This window comes from Budorcas taxicolor, chromosome 15, assembly GCF_023091745.1.
Source record: "Budorcas taxicolor isolate Tak-1 chromosome 15, Takin1.1, whole genome shotgun sequence".
In the NCBI taxonomy this organism is placed as follows: domain Eukaryota; kingdom Metazoa; phylum Chordata; class Mammalia; order Artiodactyla; family Bovidae; genus Budorcas; species Budorcas taxicolor.
The window spans coordinates 6,231,984-6,255,500 of record NC_068924.1 but is presented as its reverse complement, the minus strand read 5'-3'; the positions used below and the strand labels follow the sequence as shown (position 1 = coordinate 6,255,500).

Genomic DNA, 23,517 nt, shown 5'->3' with positions numbered 1-23,517 from the left:
GAGATGGTTGGATGGCATCACTGACTCAATGGACATGGGTTTGAGTGGACTCCGAGAGTTGGTGATGGACAGGGAGGCCTGGCGTGCTGCAGGGTCACAAAGAGTCGGACACGACTGAGCGACTGAACTGAACTGAACTGATTCAGTTACCATAGTCCAGAGACAGCTTAAACCTGCCCAAGGTCATGACCAACTGAAAGAAAAAGTATTTGTTCATTCTTATTTGGAGTGTATAAGAGTAGAATTTGATAAGGCAATAAAAAATTTAGAGCTCAGATTTTAAAAAATAGAAAGTTGCTTGCCTCTACCAGTAAACATTTTGGACTCTTTTTTTATGCCATCAATACACCTCTGTGAATCAGGATGGCATTAAACAACTTTCCCTTCAGTCCTGGTCATGTGCAGAGGTCCAGAAAGGGCTGTGGCCCTCTCTGTGTCATGCCTTTGTTACCAGTGGCTTCCAGTCCGTGAGTACTAACCTTGAGCACCCAGACATCAGGCTCCAGAGCAGTAGGGTTCAGCAGGCTCCTCCCCGAGGTTCTGACTCGTTCTCCTTTGATATCTGTTCTGGAGAGCTGCGCTGGGAGCCTGAGCTGTGCTCACCTCTCCTCTCCCACTTCACATTTCAAACAATGAAGGCTGTTCTACAGGAAAATAAATAAAACCAAATTATATTCCCATGGGGTAATCAGGCAAAATGGGTGTGCCATGATGTTTGTGAAGCATTTCAAACATCTTAAATGAAAACGTGTTATTTTTTAAGACAAGGATTCATATTTATGTGTTGCTGTGAATGTATTCATCAGCCTCCTACATGCTAAAGCAACTCCACAGTTAATATTCCTTAACTTTAATCCCTTTCATTTGTACATCAAAGAATATCTCTAAACAAGGGATAGTTTAAAAATAATTAAAAATCCAAAGTCAGGCTAGACCAGGATAACCTCACTAGTAAACTGGTAAAGCAGGACAAGATTTGTACTTTACTATGGCATCTGGTCCCATCACTTCATGGGAAATAGATGGGGAAACAGTGGAAACAGTGTCAGACTTTATTTTGGGGGGCTCCATGAAATTAAAAGACGCTTACTCCTTGGAAGAAAAGTATGACCAACCTAGATAGCATATTCAAAAGCAGAGACATTACTTTGCCAACAAAGGTCCGTCTAGTCAAGGCTATGCTTTTTCCAGTGGTCATGTATGGATGCGAGAGTTGGACTGTGAAGAAAGCTGAGCGCCAAAGAATTGATGCTTTTGAACTGTGGTGTTGGAGAAGACTCTTGAGAGTCCCTTGGACTGCAAGGAGATCCAACCAGTCCATTGTGAAGGAGATCAGCCCTGGGTGTTCTTTGAAGGGAATGATGCTGAAGCTGAACTCCAATACTTTGGCCACCTCATGCGAAGTGTTGACTCATTGGAAAAGACTCTGTTGCTGGGAGGGATTGGGGGCAGGAGGAGAAGGGGACGACAGAGGATGAGATGGCTGGATGGCATCACTGACTCGATGGACATGAGTCTGAGTGAACTCCGGGAGTGAGTGATGGACAGGGAGGCCTGGGGTGCTGCGATTCATGGGGTCGCAAAGAGTCAGACACAACTGAGCGACTGAACTGAACTGAACTGAATACATTATGACATTGTCCTTTTATGAAACTGCAATATGACCAGAATATCCATGCAGTATTGGCCCTGTGTGTATGTGTATGTGTGGCAGTCACTCAGTCATGTCCAGCTCTTTGTGACCCCATGGACTATAGCCTGCCAGGCTCCTCTGCCCATGAATTCTCCAGGCAAGAATTGATAACCATTCTTGCCTGAAGGAATGGCTGGAGTGGGTAGCCATTCCTTCTCCAGAGGATCTTCCTGACCCAGGTATTGAACCTGGTCTCATGCATTCCAGGCAGATTCTTTACTGTCTGAGCCACCAGGGAAGCCCATTATTGGCCCTAACTCCTCCAAAAAGAGATGTTATAATTTTAGGCCAGAGTGGCTTCATTAAATAAGAAAAGTAGAAGGACAAAGAATATACATTCCTTGCAAATTAAAGTGAAAATGAATAGTGTATTGCATGCAACCAAAGTGAACACTAAGTAAGAATGTGAAATATATACATTTCAAATAACGTAAGAAAAGTGCCTTATAACACTGAGTTTTAACTTTTAGGGGAAAAAAAAGAATTCTCTTTCAAATTGAGAAGGTAAACTTAGAAGAAACCAAAGAAAATATCACTTTCCTCAATGAATAAACTTATAAAACTCACTACAAGGTAAAATAATCTCTTAGGCAAAGAATATCAAAAAAATTTTTTTTAATTAGACACATCTGTGAGACACAGAGCTCCTAGTAACTCATAAAAAATTTAGACAGGTTTATCTTTATAACTGGTGTCAGAGAGGATACTTGCTTCCAAGAGCATGGAAAAATATTTGGATATTTGAACTAAGGATGAGTCTAGAAATTTTTTAAACAGATGTTTTAATTATAAAATTATAAAGGGAGGACAAATTATAGATAGATACATCCTATGTCTTTATAAAATTTTATGAAGTGGACACACCTATGTAACCACAACCTACATGAAGATATAGAGCATTACTAGAACCCCAAAGTATTATACATTACCCCCCGAAGCTAATTGCCATTCTGATATCTATCACCAGAGATTTAATTTGTCCATTTTGGGCCTTTATATAAATAAAATCATACTGGGAAATATATATATATATATACATGTATATAATATTAAAATAAGCATCAGAGAGGATTACCAATGACTTCATTTTAAATCCATGTTGGCAAAGCATGTGAAAAGATGCTCAACATCACTAAATTAGAGAAATACAAATCAAAACTACAATGAGCTATCACCTCACATCAATCAGAATTCACCAAAAAGTACACAAATAATAAATGAGACGGTGTGCAGAAAAAGGAACCCTCCTACACTGTTGGTGGGAATGTAAATTGGTACAACCGCTATGAGGTTCCTTAAAAAACTGAAAATAAGTTGTCATATAATCCAGCAATCCCCCTCCTAGCACATATGCAGAGAAAACCATAATTATAAAAAATGCATGCACTCCACTGTTAATTACAGTGCTGTTTACCACAGCCAAGACATAGAAGCAGCCTAAATGTCCATCTACAGAGGGATGGATAAAGAATATATATATAGTGGGATGTATATATATTGTGGAATATTACAGCCTTAAAGAATGAAATAATGCTATTTGCAGCAACATGGACGAACATAGAGCTTGGCTACTGAGTGATGTAAGTCAGACAGATAAAGACAAATATCATATGATACTGCTTATATGTGGAATCTAAAAAAATGACGCAAATGAATTTATTTATAAAACAGAAATAGAGTCACAGATGTAGGAAGCAATCTTGTGGTTACTGGGGGGGAAGGAGTGAAAAGGATAAATTGGGAAATTGAGATTGACATATACATGCTATTAAATATAAAACAGATAACTAATAAAGACCTGAAGGCAGGAGGAGGAGGGGATGACAGAGGATGAGATGGTTGGATGACACCACCGACTCAGTGGACATGAGTTTGAGCAAACTCTGGGAGATGGTGACGGACAGGGAAGCCTGGAGTGCTGCAGTCCATAGGGTCGCAAAGAGTTGGACATGACTGAGCAATTGAACAACAGCAAATAATGACCTACTGTGTATCACAGAGAGCCTTACTCAATACTCTGTAATGACCTACATGGGAAAAGAATCTTTAAAAGAGTGGGTATATGTATACATATAACTGACTCACTTTGCTGTACAACAGAAATGAACACTACATTGTAGACCAACTATACTCCAATAAAAATTTTTAAAATAAATAAATCCATGTTGGAAGTAAAATGCATTAACACCAGTCAACACAAGAAATATATAGATTTGGATAGAGGATACTCTTGCTTTCCAAACCCTTCTCTGACTCTCATCTCCCTTCCTTTATGTCACCTCAAGGTCAGTGTCCCTCTGTGAAGTCCTGCTGTCCAGTGCAGTTTCTGGATCAAGGCACTGACTACAGAACTGAGGTGTAATTGCACCTGAGGGCTTTCTTCTCACTCCTGTCCAGAAATTCCTCAAAATTGAAACTCTTCCACAAAGATTCACAGCCTCATCACCTCTAGAAATAAGTCTACATTTCATCTTCTCAAGGACAGAAGGATCAAGCCCTGAGCTTTCAGAATGGGAGCACTAACTCTAAGACCTGAGATTACTAGAGAACTAACCCTAGGGAGTATCAAATAGTGAGAACCCACACAAAGAAAGCCACTTGAATACAAGACCCGACATCACCCAACCCACCAGTAGCACACTGTGCAGGATGCCTCATCTGAACAACAAACAAAACAAAAATACAAAACCACTCATCAGCAGAAAGGATACCACCTCACTCAGCCTTGCCCATCAGAGGAAAATCAAACGAACAAACAAAAACTCAGCAAAAATCTCACCCTATACGAAGCTTACACAAACCACTGGACCAATCTTAGGAGAGCAGAAACCAAAAGGAAGAAAGAATCCAAACTTAAAGCCTGGGAAAAGGAGACCTCAAACACAATAAATTAAAAAATAATAATAATGAAAGAAAAAGAGAAATACTACACAAATGAAGGAACAAACTGGAAACACAGAAGTCCAAATAAATGAAGAGGAAATAGGCAAACTCCCTGAAAAAGAATTCAGAATAGTGATAGTAAAGATGACCAAAAATCTTGAAAACGAAATGGAGAAAATGCAAAAATCAATTAACAAAAACCTAGAAGAATTAAAGAATAAACATACAAACAACACAATTACTGAAATTAAAAATACTCTGGAAGGAAATCATAGCAGAATATCTGAAACAGAAGAATGAATCAGTGAGCTGGAAGATAAAAAGGTGGAAATAACTTCTTAAGAGCAGAATAAAGTAAAAAGAATGAAAAGAACTGAGGACAGTCTCAGAGACCTCTGGGATAATATCAAATGCACCAACATTAGAATTATAGGGGTCTCAGAAGAAGAGCAAAAGAAAGAGTATGAGAAAATTTTTAAAGAGATTATAGTTGAAAATTTCCCCAACATGGAAAAGGAAATAGTCAGTCAAGTTCAAGAGGTGCAAAGAATTCCATACAGGATAAACCCAAGGAGAAACATGCCAAGACACATACTAATCAAACTAACAAAGACTAGATACAAAGAAAGGATATTAAAAGCAGCAAAGGAAAAGCAACAAGGACCATACAAGGGAAACCCCATATGTTTAACAGCTGATCTTTCAGCAGAAACTCTGCAGGCCAGAAGGGAATGGCAGAATATATTTAAAGTACTGAAAGGGAAAAATCTACAGCCTAAGATTACTGTACCCAGCAAGGATCTCATTCAAAATTGATAGAGAAATAAAAAGCTTTTCAGACAAGCTAAAGTTAAGGGTATTCAGTACCACCAAATCAGCTTTACAACAAATGTTAAGGGACTTATATAGTCAAGAAATATAAGAAGGAAAAGATCTACAAAATCTACCCCAAACAATTAAGAAATGGCAATAGGAACATATCTATCAATAATTAATTTAAATGTAAATGGATTAAATGCTCCAACCAAAAGATGCAGACTGGCTGAATGGATACGAAAACAAGACCGATATATGTGCTGTCTACAAGAGACCCACTTCAGATCTAAAGACACATATAGACTGAAAGTGGGAAGATGGAAAAATATATTCCATGCAAATGGGAAGCAAAAGAAAGGTGGAGCGGCAATCCTCATATCATACAAAATAGACCTTAAAATAAAGAAGATTACAAGAGATAAGGAAGGACACTACATGATGATCAAGGGATCAGTCCCAAAGGAAGACATTACAATTGTATATATCTATCCCCCCAACATAGGAACACTTCAATACATAAGGCAAACATGAACAGAAATAAAAGGAGAAATTGACAGTAACACAATAATAGTAGGAGACTTTAACACCCCACTCACACCAATGGACAGATCATCAAAACAGAAAATTAATAAGGAAACACAAGTCTTAAATGATACAGTAGATGAGATGGATCTCATTGATATCTTCAGGACATTCCCTCCAAATGCAGAAGAGTACATCTTCTTCTCAAATGCACATTCTCCAGGATAGAACACATCTTAGGTCACAAGTCAAGCCTCAGTAAATTTAATAAAACTGAAATCATATCAAGCATCTTCTCTGACCACAACTCTGCTGCTGCTGCTAAGTCACTTCAGTCATGTCCGACTCTGTGCAACCCCATAGATGGCAGTCCACCAGGTTCCCCCGTCCCTGGGATTCTGGCCAGAACACTGGAGTGGGTTGCCATTTCCTTCTCCAATGCATGAAAGTGAAAAGTGAAAGTGAACTCACTTAGTCGTGTCCTACCCTCAGTGACCCCTTAGACTGCAGCCTTCCAGGCTCCTCTGTCCATAGGATTTTCCAGGCAAGAGTACTGGAATGGGGTGTCATTGCCTTCTCTGACCACAACGCTAGGAGACTAGATATCAATTACAAAAAAAAAACTAAAAAACACAAACAAATGGAGATTAAACAATACGTTTCTAAATAACCAACAGGTTACTGAAGAAATCAAAAGGGAAATCAAAAAATTTCTAGCAACAAATGACAATGAAAACATGACAACTCAAAACCTATGTGACGCAGCAAAAGCAGTTCTAAGAGGGAAGTTTATTGCAATACAATCCTACCTCGAGAAACGAGAAGCACTGAACAGACAACCTAAATTTACACCTGAAACAACTGGAAAAAGAAGAACAAAAAAAAATTTATCAGAAGGAAAGAAATCATAAAGATCCAAGCAGAAATAAATGAAAAAGAAACCATAGTAAAAATTAATAAAACTAAACGGTGGTTCTTTGAGAAGATAAAATTCACAAAGTCTAGTTAGACTCATCAAGAAAAAAAGAATCAAATCAACAAAATTAGAAATGAAAAAGGAGAGGTTACAACAGACAGTGCAGAAATACAAAGGATTATAAGAGACTATTATGAACAACTATACGGCAATAAAATGGATAACCTGGAAGACATGGGCAGATTCTTAGAAAAGTTCAATCTTCCAAGAGTGAACCAGGAAGAAATAGAAATTATGAACAACCCAAATACTGAAATTGATGCTGTGATAAAAAATCTCAAGCCCAGAAGCAGATGTCTTCACAGGAGAATTTTATCAAACATTTAGAGAAGAGCTAATGCCTATTCTTCTAAAACTCTTTCAAAAAATTGCAGAGGAACGAACACTTCCAAACTCATTCTGCAAGGCCACCATCACTCTGATACCAAAGCCAAAGGCAACACAAAAAAGAAAGCTACAGGCCAATATCACCGATGAACATAGATGCAAAAATCCTCAACAAAATTTTAGCAAACAGAATTCAGCAACTCATCAAAAAGCTCATACACCATGATCAAGTTGGGTTTATTCCAGAGATGCAAAGATTCTTAAATATATGGAAATCAATCAATGTGATTACACCATATTAACAAGTTGAAATATAAAAACCATATGATAATCTCAATAGATGCAGAAAAAGCCTTTGACAAAATTCAGCACCCATTTATGTTAAAACTCTTCAACAAATGAGCATAGAAGGAACCTACCTCAACATAGTAAAGGCTGTACATGAAAAGTTTACAGCAAATATTATTCTCAGTGGTGAAAAACTGAAAGCATTCCCCCTAAGATCAGGAACAAGACAAGGGTGTCCACTTTCACCACTATTATTCAAAATATTTCTGGAAGTCCTAGCTACAGCAGAGAAGAAAAAGAAATAAAAGGAATCCAGATCAGAAAAGAAGTGAAGCTCTCACTGTTTGCAGATGACATGATACTGTACATAGAAAACCCTAAAGATAGTATCAAAAAATTACTAGAGCTAATCAGTTAATTTAGCAAAGTTGCAAGATACAAAATCAATACACAGATATCACTTGCATTTCTATATACTAACAATGAAAAATCAGAAAGAGAAATTAAGGAATCAATCCCATTCACCATTGCAACAAAAACAATTAAATATCTAGGAATAAACTTACCTAAGGAGATAAAAGAACTGTACACAAAATTATAAGACACTAATGAAAGAAATAAAAAATGACATAAACAGATGGAGAGATATTCCATGTTCCTGGGTAGGAAGAATCAATATTGTGAAAATGACTATACTACCAAACACAATCTACAGATTCAATGCAAACCCTATCAAATTAACAATGGCATTTTTCACAGAACTAGAACAAAAAAATTCACAATTCATATGGAAACACAAAAGATCCCCAATAGCCAAAGCAGTCTCAAGAAAAAAGAATCAACCTTCCTAACTTCAGATCATACTACAAAGCTACAGCCATCAAGACGGTATGGTACTGGCACAAAAACACAAATATAGACCAATGGAACAAGATAGAAAGCCCAGAAATAAACCCATGCACCTATGGGTACCTTATTTTTGACAAAGGAGGCAAGAATATACAACAGGGCAAAGACATCCTCTTCAATAAATGGTGCTGGGAAAACTGGATGAAATTAGAACACTTCCTAACACCATACACAAAGACAAACTCAAAATCTATTAAATACCTCAATGTAAGAAACTATAAAACTCTTAGAGGAAAACATAGGCAGAACACTCGATAACATAAATCAAAGCAAGATCCTCTGTGACCCACCTCCTAGAGTAACAGAAATAAAAACAAAAGTAAACAAGTGGGACCTGATTAAACTTAAAAGCTTTTGCACAGCAAAGGAAACTGTAAGCAAGGTGAAAAACCCTCAGAATGGGATAAAATAATAGCAAATGAAACACCTGACAAAGGATTAATTTCCAAAGAATACAAGCAGCTCATACAACTCAATATCAGAAAAACAAACAACCCAATCAAAAAGTGGGGAAAAGACCTAAACAGACATTTCTCTGAAGAAGACATACAGATGGCTAACAAACACATGAAAAGATGCTCAACATTGCTAATTATTAGAGAACTGCAGATCAAAACTACAATGAGATATCACCTCACAGCAGTTAGAATGGCCATCATCAAAAAGTCTACAAACAATAAATGCTGGAGAGGGTGTGGAGAAACGGGAACACTCTTGCACTGTTGGTGAGAATGTAAACTGATACAGCCACTATAGAAGACAGTATGGAGATTCCTTTAAAAACTAGGAATAAAACCACCGTAGGGCCCAGTAATTCCACTCCTAGGCATATACCCTGTGGAAACCAAAATTGAAAAAGACACATGTACCCCATTGATCATTGCAGCAGCACTATTTACAATAACTAGAACGTGGAAGCAACCTAGATGTCCATTGACAGATGAATGGATAAAGAAGTGGTACATATACACAACAGAATATTACTCAGCCATTAAAAGGAACACATTTGAGCCAGTTCTGATGAAGTGGATGAACCTAGAGCTTATTATACAGAGTGAAGTAAGTCAGAAAGTAAAAGATAAATATTGTATTCTAATGCATAAAATCACTGCAGATGGTGATTGCAGCCATGAAATTAAAAGATGCTTACTTCTTGGAAGAAAAGTTATGAGCAACCTAGATAGCATATTCAAAAGCAGAGACATTACTTTGCCGACTAAGGTCCATCTAGTCAAGGCTATGGTTCTTCCAGTAGTCATGTATGGATGTGAGAGTTGGACTGTGAAGAAAGCTGAGCACCAAAGAATTGATGATTTTGAACTGTGGTGTTGGAGAAGACTCTTGAGAGTCCCTTGGACTGCAAGGAGATCCAACCAGTCCATTCTGAAGGAGATCAACCCTGGGATTTCTTTGGAAAGAATGATGCTAAAGCTGAAACTCCAATACTTTGGCCATCTCATGCGAAGACTTGACTCATTGGAAAAGACTCTGATGCTGGGAGGGATTGGGGGCAGGAGGAGAAGGGGACGACAGAGGATGAGATGGCTGGATGGCATCACGGACTCGATGGACGCAAGTCTGAGTGAACTCCAGGAGTTGGTGATGGACAGGGAGGCCCGGGGTGCTGCGATTCATGGGGTCGCAAAGAGTCGGACACAACTGAGCAACTGAACTGAACTGAACTGAATGCATATATTCAGAATCTAGAAAAATGGCAATGAAGAATTTATTTTCAGGGCATCAATGGAGAAAGAGACATAGAGAATAGACTTATGGACGTGGGGAGAGGGGAGGAGAGGGTGAGATGTATGAAAAGAGTAACATGGAAGCTTACACTACCACATGTAAAATAGATAGCAAATAGGAATTTGCTGTATGGCTCAGGAAACTCAAACAGGGGCTCTGTATCAACCTAGAGGGGTGGGATGGGGAGGGAGATGGGAGGGAGGTTCAAAAGGGAGGGGATATACGTATACCTATGGCTGACTCATGTTGAGGTTTGAGAGAAAACAACAAAATTCTGTAAAGCAGTTACCCTTCAATTACAAATAATTTTTGAAAAAAAGAAATATGTAGGTAACTTTTTATTTCTAAGAACAAAACCTTGTTAGTTTAAGTCAGAATTGCAATGTCTGTGTTCCTACAAATGCCGATGCTTCTAGAGAAAACTACATGTTGTGTGTGTGTGTATAAATATATAAATAGATAAATTTTTACATGTATCAGATTTTCTCAATTTCATAGATTTTTCTTTTTCAATTAAAAGAAATCTTTCAGTGAATAACTAAATATGACTATTAAGAAAACATGGCAGTATCATGTTGTACTGCCTTATCTAATGCACTGAGAAGGGTATGTCATTTCTGTGGCACTCTTCCCAAAACTATAAACTCAATAATCTGGAGAAAAACATCACACAAACTCAGACAAATTAAGGACATTCTGCAAAACGCTTGATCAGTACTTTCCAAAAGTGCCAAGATTGTGAAAGGAAAAGAAAGGCTGAGGAACTGTCCCAGATTAGAAGAGACTAAAGGACAGAACGGATGTAGCAAGAAGTCTTGGATTGGACTCAGAAACAGAACAAGGACATTACTCGGGGTGGGGAAATGGTGAAATCCTGATGAAATCTGTAGTTTAGTTAGTTCAGTTCAGTTCAGTTCAGTCGCTCAGTCATGTCCGACTCTTTGCGACCCCATGAATCGCAGCACCCCAGGCCTCCCTGTCCATCACCAACTCCCGGAGTTCACTCAGACTCACGTCCATCAAGTCCGTGATGCCATCCAGCCATCTCATCCTCTGTCGTCCCCTTCTCCTCCTGCCCCCAATCCCTCCCAGCATCAGAGTCTTTTCCAATGAGTCAACTCTTCGCATGAGATGGCCAAAGTACTGGAGTTTCAGCTTTAGCATCATTCCTTCCAAAGAAATCCCAGGGCTGATCTCCTTCAGAATGGACTGGTTGGATCTCCTTGCAGTCCAAGGGACTCTCAAGAGTCTTCTCCAACACCACAGTTCAAAAGCATCAGTTCTTTGGTGCTCAGCCTTCTTCACAGTCCAACTCTCACATCCATACATGACTACTGGAAGAACCATAGCCTTGACTAGATGGACCTTAGTCGGCAAAGTAATGTCTCTGCTTTTCAACATGCTATCTAGGTTGGTCATAACTTTTCTTCCAAGGAGTAAGCGTCTTTCAATTTCATGCTACAGTCACCATCTGCAGTGATTTTGGAGCCCAGAAAAATAAAGTCTGACACTGTTTCCACTGTTTCCCCATCTATTTCCCATGAAGTGATGGGACTGGATGCCATGATCTTCGTTTTCTGAATGTTGAGCTTTAAGCCAACTTTTTCACTCTCCTCTTTCACTTTCATCAAGAGGCTTTTGAGTTCCTCTTCACTTTCTGCCATAACGGTGGTGTCATCTGCATATCTGAGGTTATTTATATTTCTCCCGGCAATCTTGATTCCAGTTTGTGTTTCTTCCAGTCCAGCGTTTCTCATGATGTACTCTGCATATAAGTTAAATAAGCAGAGTGACAATATACAGCCTTGACGTACTTCCTTTCCTATTTGAAGCCAGTCTGTTGTTCTATGTCCAGTTCTAACTGTTTAATAGTACTGTACAAATGTTTGTTTCTAAGTTTTGATAATGCCACCATGGTTACATGAGATGTTAACATTAGGGAAAGCTGAGTAATGGGTATTTAGGAACTCTCTGTACTGTCATGGCCACTCTTTTGTAAGTCTAAAATTATCTCAAAATCAAAAGGCTAAAATGTTTTAAAATTTTTGTTGTACCATATGAAAGTGAAAGTCGCTCATTGGTGTCCGATTCTTTGCGACCCCATGGACTGCATAGGCCAGAATACTGGAGTGGGTAGCCTACCCTTCTACAGCAAATCTTCCCAACCCAGGAATCAAACTGGGGTCTCCTGCATTGCAGGCGGATTCTTTACCAACTGAGCTATCATTTTCGGCTCAGAACAAATGTCACTATAGTTATATAAAATATTAAAATATATAATTAATAGTTAGCTCAAAAATATATTAACTACTTATGTATGTAACTTTCCCAGTGGCTCAGGGATAAAGAATCTGCCTGCAATGCAGCAGACCCAGGGGACACAGGTTCAGTCCCTGGGTCGGGAAATGGCAACCACTCCAGTATTCTTGTCTGGGAAATCCCATGGAGAGAGGAGCCCGGTGGGCTGCAGTCCATAAAATGGCAAAGACTTGGACATGAGTGAGCACACAGAACACGCACTCACACACTTATGTATTAATATATATGTCATTTTGATATGTATTATACAGAGCAATGTTCCTACCCGCAGGAGTTGATAATTTAGACAATCTGTTTGAAAACCATATTCCAAGCCAACATCAGTGATGCCGAAGAAGAGAAAGCTCACTCTTGCCAAAGTAGTAGAAGAGCTTCAAGAATGCTTAATAGCAAGGCTGTATGCCCCACTGCATTCGCAGGGGCAGCAAAGGTAAGAGCTCTCTGGATGGGAAAACACTGGAAGAGACTTTCTGAGGCTCACAAAGTCCGACCCCCGACTAGCCCAGGCTATAGCACCCACAGCAGGGCCTTCACTTCATCTCCACCAAGGTTCTCGTGCTTGCAAGCCCCCATTAGCTTATGCCATATGTTTTATCAAAATGGGGGAATAAACTTCTTACTGCCATAGTAGCAGAGTCGGGGGTGGTGGGAATCCATTAAGCACTGGTTATTTGAAAAAGAAGAAAGAAAAACTCACAAAGAAAAAATGATTTTATCTTGCACTGAAGATCTTCATCTTATAATAAGAGCTAATGTCTACTGAAAGCTCACAATTTGCCAAATCTTGTGTAAAGCTCTTTACATGCAGGCCTTTGTCTAATCCTCCTAGCAACTCCACTGAGGGAAGAACTGCTGTGTCCATATTTCAAATGAAGGAACTGAGGTGAAGTGAGGCCAAAGTTCACAAAGCTAGAAAAAAAGACATATCCAGGACTCACACAGAAGTGCATTTGACTTTAGACTTCATTTATCCCTTGTAATATACAACCAGGTCTCTCTACAGAATTTCCCAGATGATATGAGTACAGGCAGAGGAGCCTGGAGGGCTCCATGGGGTCGCAAAGAGTCAGACACAACTGAGCAGCTAACACACACTAACATAACATTAACACACTTGAGTATGGGCATACCTACAAGATTGTAAGCAAGCTAAAAATATGTTTTAATCTTTTTGCAAACATCTAAAGTGAACATATATCAAAAACTTTTATAAACAGGTATATATACCACTTGGATGGAGAACTGTTTAATTTGTCATATGAGGACTTGGAACATGTTGAAACTTGACTCTGATTCCTTCAGCTTTTGTAGATCACAATGCAGTGTACTAGACACCCTGTCTTAATGCTAAAGTGTCAGGGTTGTTAATTGCTAGCCAAATGACAAACGTAACCACTTTGCCTACTTGGCTAGTCTAAGAAAGGGATGGCAGAACAAAGATTATTCAGTCTCAGCTGTGTGTTGCTAAAGTGAAGATCATCCCCCAGGGTGTCATGGGGAAATACTAGGGAAATCTAAATTTTCCTCCAAAATTATTTTCCCTTCCCTTCCCTTGTTTGACAAAGCCTAACTCTCCCTCACCATTGGCAAGTCAAAAAAACCTCTCTGGTTTGCTATGGAGATTGGATAGGTGCTTTTTAGTGGCATGGTTAGAAGGAGAGGGTGGAAGAACTAATGGAGAGATTATGAGGAAATTATCTCCTCACAGCATCTGTTCATAGCACTTTTCTTTGTTCGTTTATTAAATGTGCATTTTAAGCACTATGTCACAGACACAACTAGAGAAATAAAAATGAACAACACGTCTTTTGCCCTCCAGTAGTTCAGTTTCCTAGGGAAAAGAGGTCACCAGCTCTAAGAATATTAAAGTTGGTTCCATGTGAGTGAAATGGAGAAAACACATGCTTGCACTTAACTTTGCCTGGAAAAGTCAAGATATTGGAGGTTGAGGTATAAGTTAGGGTTCAACAGGCAGAGAAAAGCACAATGTTTCAGGAAGAGAGAACAGCATGTGCAAGACGATTAGGAGGGGTTGAGCATGACCACAGGTCAGGTTGCAAGCTGGGGAGTGGCAGTGTATGAGGCTAGAAAGGCGGACAGGAGCCAAACCAAAGTGGGTAACTGTCTCGTCCTCTTACTAAATTATAGAACGTGTCTTATTCACCAGTTTATCCATATCTCAGTGTATGCCATGTGGTAGGTTCTCACATAATATTAATAGGCCAACACAAAATTACGTGTAATTTTATGTCTTTCACAACCAGTTGTAAAACTAGACTGTTATTGTCAGATTTTTTTTTTTAACTAATGTAGTATACTGCCCTCTAGTGGTTAGGAAACAATAGGCTTTCTATCACAATGAATGCCAGTAGTTTCACCCGGATTTGCTCTCAGTAAGTTCAGTTCAGTCGCTCAGTCGTGTCGGCTCTTTGCGACCCCATGAATCGCAGCACCCCAGGCCTCCCTGTCCATCACCAACTCCCGGAGTTCACTCAGACTCACGTCCATCGAGTCAATGATGCCATCCAGCCATCTCATCCTCTGTCGTCCCCTTCTCCTCCTGCCCCCAAACCCTCCCAGCATCAGAGTCTTTTCCAATGAGTCAACTCTTCGCATGAGGTGGCCAAAGTACTGGAGTTTCAGCTTTAGCATCATTCCTTCCAAAGAACACCCAGGGCTGATCTCCTTCAGAATGGACTGGTTGGATCTCCTTGCAGTCCAAGGGACTCTCAAGAGTCTTCTCCAACACCACAGTTCAAAAGCATCAATTCTTCGGCACTCAGCTTTCTTCACAGTCCAACTCTCACATCCATACATGACCACAGGAAAAACCATAGCCTTGACTAGACGGACCTTTGTTGGCAAAGTAATGTCTCTGCTTTTCAATATGCTATTTAGGTTGGTCACAACTTTTCTACCAAGGAGTAAGCATCTTTTAATTTCATGGCTGCAATCACCATCTGCAGTGATTTTGGAGCCAAAAAAAAAGTAAAGTCTGACACTGTTTCCACTGTTTCCCCATCTATTTCCCATGAAGTGATGGGACTGGATGCCATGATCTTCGTTTTCTGAATGTTGAGCTTTAAGCCAACTTTTTCACTCTTCTCTTTCACTTTCATCAAGAGGCTTTTGAGTTCCTCTTCACTTTCTGCCATAACGGTGGTGTCATCTGCATATCTGAGGTTATTTATATTTCTCCCAGCAATCTTGATTCCAGCTTGTGCTTCTTCCAGCCCAGCGTTTCTCATGATGTACTCTGCATGTAAGTTAAATAAGCAGGGTGACAATATACAGCCTTGATGTACTCCTTTTCCTATTTGGAACCAGTCTATTGTTCCTACCCCACTACAAAAAAAGATTGAAGGCAAGAGGAGAAGGGGATGAAGAGGATGGGATGGTTGGATGGCATCAACCATGGTTGGATGGACATGAGTTTGAGTAAGCTCTGGGAGCTGGTAATGGACAGGGAGGCGTGGCATGCTGCAGTCCATGTGGTAGAAAAAAGTCGGACATGACTGAGCAACTGAACTGACTACAAAATAAGTTTAAAAAAGAACATGCAGTTGTTTTCATGCCTTAGCTATTGAAAATAATGCTGCAATGAACATGGGGGTTTGGACATCTTTTTGAGATAGTAATTTCATTTCCTTCAGATAAATACCCAGAAATAGAATTGCCTGATTATGTGGTAGTACTGCTTTTTATTTTTTGAGGAATTTGAAAGTTGCTTGAAAGTTAACTAAATTTATTGTGGTAATCACTTTGCAATGAATATATTATTGTGTACACATAAAAGTAATACAATGTAACACATCAATTGCTTTGTTGCTCATCTGTGGCCAACTCTATGCAACACCATGGACTGTAGCCCACCAGGCTCCTCTCTCCAAAGGATTTCCCAGGCAAGAATACTGGAGTGGGTTGCCATTTCCTTCTCCAGGGGATCTTCCCAATCCAGGGATCAAAGCCATGTCTCCTGCATTGCAAGCAGATTCTTTACCACTGAGCCACCAAAGCCATCAATCATATCTCACTTTAAAAACAAACCTATGCTAGTTACAACCAATAAGATACATTCACTCACTGATATCTTGCTGCCCAGTTTGAAAATCAGTGCAAACGAAGCAACTGACAAAGGATAATCTCCTAATTCAATAAACAGCTCATACAGCTCAATATCAGGAAAACAATCAAAAAATGGGCAGAAGACATAAGCAGACATTTCCTCAGAGAAGACAGACAAGTGGCAAATGAACACATGAAAAATGGAAAGATATTCAACATTGATCATTATTAGAGAAATGCGAATCAAAACTACAATGAGGTATCACCTCACCCCAGTCAGAATGGCCATCATCAAAAAGTCTACAAATAATCAATGCCGAGCAGACGTGAAGCAAAGAGAACCCTCCTACACTGTTGGTGGGAATGTAAATTGGTGCAGCCACTGTGGAGAACAGTACAGAGATTGTTTTAAAAGCTAGGAATAGAACTACCATATGACCCAGCAACCCCACTACTGGGCATATACCCTGAGTAAACCACAATTCAAAAAACACATACCCCAATGTTCATTGCAGCACTATTTACAATAGCCAGGACATGGAAGCAACCTAAATGTCCATTGACAGATGAATGGATAAAGAAGATATGGTATATGTATACAATGGAATATTACCCAGCCATAAAAAATAATGAATTTGAGTCAGTTCTAGTGAGATAGTTAAACCTCGAGCCTGTTTTACAGAGTGAAATAAATCAGAAAAAAATATTGTATATTAATGCACATACATAGAATCTAGAAAAATAGTACTAATGAACCTATTTCAGGGAAGGAATGGAGATGCAAATGTAAAGAATGGACTTATGGACACAGGAGGGGAAAGAGAAGGTAGGAGAATTGACATATAAACACTACCACGTGTAAAATAGATGGCTAGTGGGAAGCTGCTGTATAACACAGGGAGCCCAGCCCTCACGTCTATAACATCCTCAAAGGAAGGGATGAGGGGAGGGGAGACTCAAGAGGGAGGGGACATATAATCATTATTGCTGATTAGCGCTGATGTACAGGCAAAAACCAACACACCATTGTGAAGCAACTATCCTCCACTTAAATCAACTTTAAAAAAGAAAATCAGTGGTCTCTGACAATACTTGTTTCATTTTAATGTATTGTTTTATGTATTTGATGTTCCCTGGTGGCACAGACAGCAAAGGATCTACCCACAACGTGGGAGACCCAGGTTCAGTCCCTGCATGGGGAAGATCCCTTGGAGAAGGGAATGGTTACCCACTCCAGTACCCTGCCTGGAGAATCCCATGGGCAGAGGAGCCTGGTGGGCTACAGTTGCTGGGATCTCAAAGAGTCAGAAATGACTGAGCAACTAACACTTTATTTTCACTTTACATATTTATATATATATCATAGACTATGATTAATGATATAATTCACTCTGAATGTAGATATGATCTACCTTCTTTTCCAAATAGTAAGTTCGTTAAGCTCAATAATACAAATAATATAAATAAAAGTCTCCAAGCATGCTAAATCATGTCAGTTATGTCCAACTCTTTGCAATCCTATGGACTGTAGCCTTCCAGACTCCTCTGTCCATGGGATTCTCCAGGCAAGAATACTGGAGTGGGTTGCCACTTCTTCCTCCATACACTAATACTAATAGGAAGCTAAACCAGGTAAATATATTATGTTTTTTTAATTTATATACATTTTATGTGCATTATCACAAAATATCTATGAAAAGCCTCTCCACTTTTACTCTTCAGAGTTAAAGACTAAATTTCCTCAAGAATAGCATTTCAAATATATGTAACAAAGTTTATTGTTACCAAAAAAATGTAATAAAACACCCTAGATGACAATAGGAAAATTGTTAAATTACATGCATTCTTCTGATGACCATTACACAACCATAAAGATCATGTTTGTAAAGAATACTTAATGAAACGGAGATAAAACAATGATTCATTGCTACATGAGAAAAGAGGGAGCTACACTTAACAGTGTCTTAACTATGAGAGGAAACCAACATGGAGAAGGAAACCAGGAAATGTATGCAACAAAGCATTAGCAGTAGTGGTTTCTCAGCAGTGTATTTTTAACACTATCTACCTTGTACATTTATTGCTTTTTTTTAATCAGGTAAGTCAAGAAATTAACAGCAAATGAGAACGTCTTCTTTGACAAAAATGTACACATGAAAAACTAAAGAATGCACCTGAAAGCCTGCCTTTCCAAATTTCCTATGACACTGGATTACAGCTCCTGTGACAGTTTTCCCATATTGGAGGTTGAGTTTGCTTGTCACAAAAGCACCTTCCAGGTTAAACAGGAAGTCTCCTGTACCTTCAGAATCAGAAGATGAGTAACCATAAATTTGCTTTTATTTCTCCCTATATATGAATATTGATGAAAATACATTCTCCAAGAAATTCCTTGGAAAGGTTACATCAGAATGACTTTTATTCTGTGGTTTGCACTTTTGAAAACAAAGTATGTAAAAAGTGAAGCGTTAGCCTGCCAGGTTCCTCTGTCCATGAAATTCTCCAGGCAAGAATACTGGATAGTCATTCCCTTTTCCAGGGGGTCTTCCTGACCCAGAAATCGAATATGGATCTCCTGCATTGCAAGCAGATTCTTTACCGCCAGGGAAGCCTCAAACAAAGTGTAGTAAAACACTATTAGTATTGCACTACAGAGTGCAAACTAGGTAGGCAAAAATACAATATTACCATTCATATTTGGAGGAAACAAGAGTGAGTTTACACTGCAACACAGAGAAGCAGTATATAACCCAGACGGGCTGAGGAGGTACGTGTCCTGGAGAATGTGAGACCTGAAGGGTGGGTTAGACAAGCAAAGACCGAGAAGAAAGAAGGGGTAATTTCAAACTTCAGAAACAGCCTATGTCAAACTCTGCCCACTTTCTGTTTCTTTTTTTTTTTTTTTGGTTGCCACAGCCATGTGGGATCTTAGTTCTCTAACTAGGAATCAAACGCACACCCCCTGCACTGGAAGTGTGGAGTCTTAACCACTGGACCACCAGGGAATTCTCTGCCCAATTTACCTTTGTTTCATAATTCTCTGAATCAGAACACTGAGAGAGCTTCTCAGCAAGAACAATTGAACATATGAATTACCTATGCTCCTTCTTGAACCCGACTTAAATGACAATTCAGGAATAAAAAAGAGAGACCAGAGGAGTCAGCATCAGACCTTTGAAGGCCAGAAAACAGAGGTCAAGTGGGAACTGACCAGGATGACGGAGGAAAGCTAAACCCTGTGCTGCCGTCAAAGAGGCCTGAGAGCCAGCTGTCTCTCCCGCAAACCACAGAAGAGGCTCGGGCTAGCCGAGGCAAGAGGAGGCTGACGGAGGAGGAGTGGAAAGCCTGTTTAAAACACGGCTGGACCCCACATCCAGTTCCGCACACCACACAGGTAGGCACGGCCAAAACCACAGAAGAGGCTCGGGCTAGCCAAGGCAAGGGGAGGCTGACGGAGGAGGAGTGGAAAGCCTGTTTAAAAAACATCTGGACCCCACATCCAACTCCACACGCCATACAGGTAGGCACGGCTTCTTCTTTTACCAACCCAGGAAAACGTAACAAACCTAAGAATAAAAGAGAATTCTTCAATCTGCTGAAGGACCTTGAACATCTCTGTGACTCTTAAATGCTGAGAAGCCCCCTTCGGGCCTAGGTGGTATTTGCCCAGCTGGTGGGAATGTCTGCAGCTCAGTTGAGTCATTCTTCAGGCACTGACCTCAGGCCAAGAGGCTCCCCGAACAGGGTCACACCCAATCCCTGAGGGCAGTCTTCAGCCAGTAATTGGTAGATAAGGGGTATCCGGGCCCCCTTGCCTGAAGGTAGGACAATTCTGAAAGGCATGACGATACACAGGCAAGAAACAGAAAATATAACCGGTTTTGAAGAAAAGATACCATTTACATCAGGGACAAAAATTTAAATTATCAATGCTGAATCTTTAAAAAGATAAGCAAGACTTTTCTGGGAAAAATTTATACATATAATAGCAAAAGATGTTTTAAAAGAAATAAATGAAAGTATATACCATATCATTGGATTTGAGGATGCATCATCACACAGAGTTCTTCCCATTGATCTTAACTATTGAATGCAATCCCAGCTAAAACATTAAAACTTGGCAAACTAATCTGAAACTCTATGTGAGCGAGGAAATGAATGAGAATAGCCCAGATACGATAAGGAGAAAAAAATGGATGTATTTGCTTTACAAATAACAAGACTTAATAGAAGTCCTCACAAAATAAAATCATGTGGTAGTAGCACAGATATACTTACAAAGTCAATCAATGGAACAGATTAGAAAACCGCAAAATAAACACTACAAACAAAGCACCTTGATTTATGACAGAGCAGTGGGGGAGGATGGAAGTGACCCTCAGGGGTGTGCACTGCTCAGATCTCTCTTTGCAAATGAAAGGAACGAAGCCTGTTGTCCACGATCATACAAATGGGTTAAGATGAAACACAACAACAGTGCACCCGAAGGGGAATTCAGGATTGGAAAAGCAAGATGAAAGTTCTGTGTTTTTGGATATTTGGGCCCCTAGATAGTTAAGATACATACCTAAGAGAGAATTTCAATGACCCCAGATTCTTGAATCTTCTTACAATAGAAAAGCACTAGTCATTAAATTGAAACATCTGTTATTTTTTGGAGCTTCTCAGGTGGCTCAGTGGTAAAGAATTCTCCTGTCAATCCAGGAGACACAGGAAACATGGACTCAATCCCTGGGTTGGGAAGATCCTTTGAAGAGGGGAATGGCAGCCCACTCCAGTATTCTTGCCTGGGAAATCACATCGACAGAGGAGCCTGGTGGGCTACAGTCCATAGGGTCAGAAAGAGTCAAACACGACTTAGCAACACACACACACACGTGACTACAATATTTCCCAGCCAGAAAATTCATATATATACTAACTAGCTCCTCCCCTGCCTCTTAGAGCAGTCTCTCCTGAAAAGGTGTTTTCCAAGCTATAGTCCTCAGTAAGGTTCCTGAATAAAACTTGACTCACAGCTTTTACTTCATTTGTTTTCCTTTAGATAGACATCTTTGACCCCAGGAGGATATTGGCTGACAGCCTCCATGTATTGTACCTGCAGGATCCAGCACCACATTCACAGCCTAGGCTGCTCACCATGACTGATAGTGAGTGGACTTGAAGAGGACCATCTGGCCAGTGGGGACTCCTCACAGCTGACTCACCAGCCTGGTCAAGACTCTCTGAGCTGCTGCTTCCTTCCCGCTCTCCTTTTTCAGTTGTCAGATCCACATCATAATGTCAAAACTTTCCTAGCTAACACCTGCTCTTGTTCACTTTATCCTTCACAGGTGTTTCCTCCTAATAAACCTTGTACATCTCCACTCCATCATGGTATCTGCTTTTCAGAGGAACTGAACTGACCAGTTGGTACTAGCAAATGGTCTGAGAAGGCAGCCTCTAGGGCAGAGAATGGATTGCTCACTGGCCAGCCAGGAAAACTCCAACCTCAGAGGGATGTGGGCCACAGATCATCCCTGGCACAAGGTGGTATCTCAAATGCTGAGTATTTCATAGATGATGCCCTGAAGAAACATACCCAGTGGAGAAAATCAAGCTTACCCATGCAATGAATGAGGCCTTTAAAAGACACAACAGGGCCAGGGCCTGCAAATACAGGGGCTAGTCTTTACAAGTGAATGGAAGCCCTTCAGAGGGATAAGGAGAAACTGAAGGCAGTTAATGAGCAGTTCAAGGCTAAGTATAAGAGCCAGTGTGTGCTTGTGGTGGTACTTCTTACAAAGCCATCCTTATCTCCCTGCAGTGGCAGAGAACACAGCTCAGGAGCAATCACAGGACTTTGCAGCTTTACAACTGGGAGCCGCAGAGATGCTTAAACACTCTGTTACACTAGGGTCCAAGCCCTGAAACATGGGATGGGGACATCTAGGTGGATGTCCCCCAGTATTGAGGCTCAACACACCCCCAATCCTGTGGCCACTGTTCTACCACCAGCCCCAAACTACAGAGAGGAGCCAGCACTGAAGTTCTTGGTGATGCTGGTACCTCTCTCACCAGACGCTTCTTTGCAGACCCTCAGGTCCAGCACTCCCAGCTGTATTGTGTTGGGATGTAATAACAGTTATCTCCCTCGCAGCCAGGAGAGGAAGTGGGGACAACTCTAAGGGGTACTCATTGGACTGTGGTGGAGAAGCCTCAGTAGGGGCTTACTGTCATAGGAGAAATGGGGCAAAAAAGGATGATCGTGTCCCAAGTCTTAGGTGAGCCCCTGCGTCAGGCCACCAAGTCAGGGTCCTTGGCTTTGAACAGGAAAGAACTCAAGAGCAAGCGTTAAGGAAGTGAAAGCAGTTTTATTCAGGGAGATATGCATCCAAAGACAGAGCATGGGCTATCTCGAAAGCCAGACTTGCATTCTGGGCACACAGTCAGGGTCTTGGAAAGTGAGAGTGGCCCCGAGGTGTGGGAGTGATTTGTTTTTGTGTGTTTTTTTTTTTAATGTTATTTTATGGTGGTGAAAGTCATCTAATATAAAACATTATTTTAACCATATTTATCTCTACATTTCAGTGGCACTAAAGTACATTCTGAGAATGGTTAGTTTTTATGGGCTGAATAATTTCATAGACTAATGAGTGGGAGGATTACTCTTAATCTAACTATTTTGGGGTAGGGGTGGAGATTTCCAGGAATTGGGCCATTACCCACTTTTTGGCCTGTTATGGTTGACCTCAGAACTGTCGTGGTGCCTGTGGGTGAGTCAGCAGGCTGATGTATTACAGTGAGCATATAATGAGGCTCCAGGTCTCCTGAGGTCCGGTCTCCTGCGGTCCAGTCTCCTGCCATCTTGGGCCTGCGTGCTAAGTCATTTCAGTCGTGTCCAACTCTGTGCGACTCTATGGGCTGTAGCCCACCAGGCTCCTCTGTCCATGGGATTCTCCAGGCAGGAATACTGGAATAGGTTGCCATGCCC

At 40.3% G+C, this 23,517-nt stretch overlaps 1 non-coding gene across 1 annotated transcript; it reads left to right on the top strand.

Moving 5' to 3' along the window:
* The first annotated feature begins 348 nt into the window (after positions 1-348).
* Positions 349-498, top strand: LOC128061075 (small nucleolar RNA SNORA57). Its single transcript, XR_008200690.1, has one exon. It is a non-coding gene; the product is annotated as a small nucleolar RNA SNORA57 (small nucleolar RNA).
* Positions 499-23,517: the final 23,019 nt, after the last annotated feature.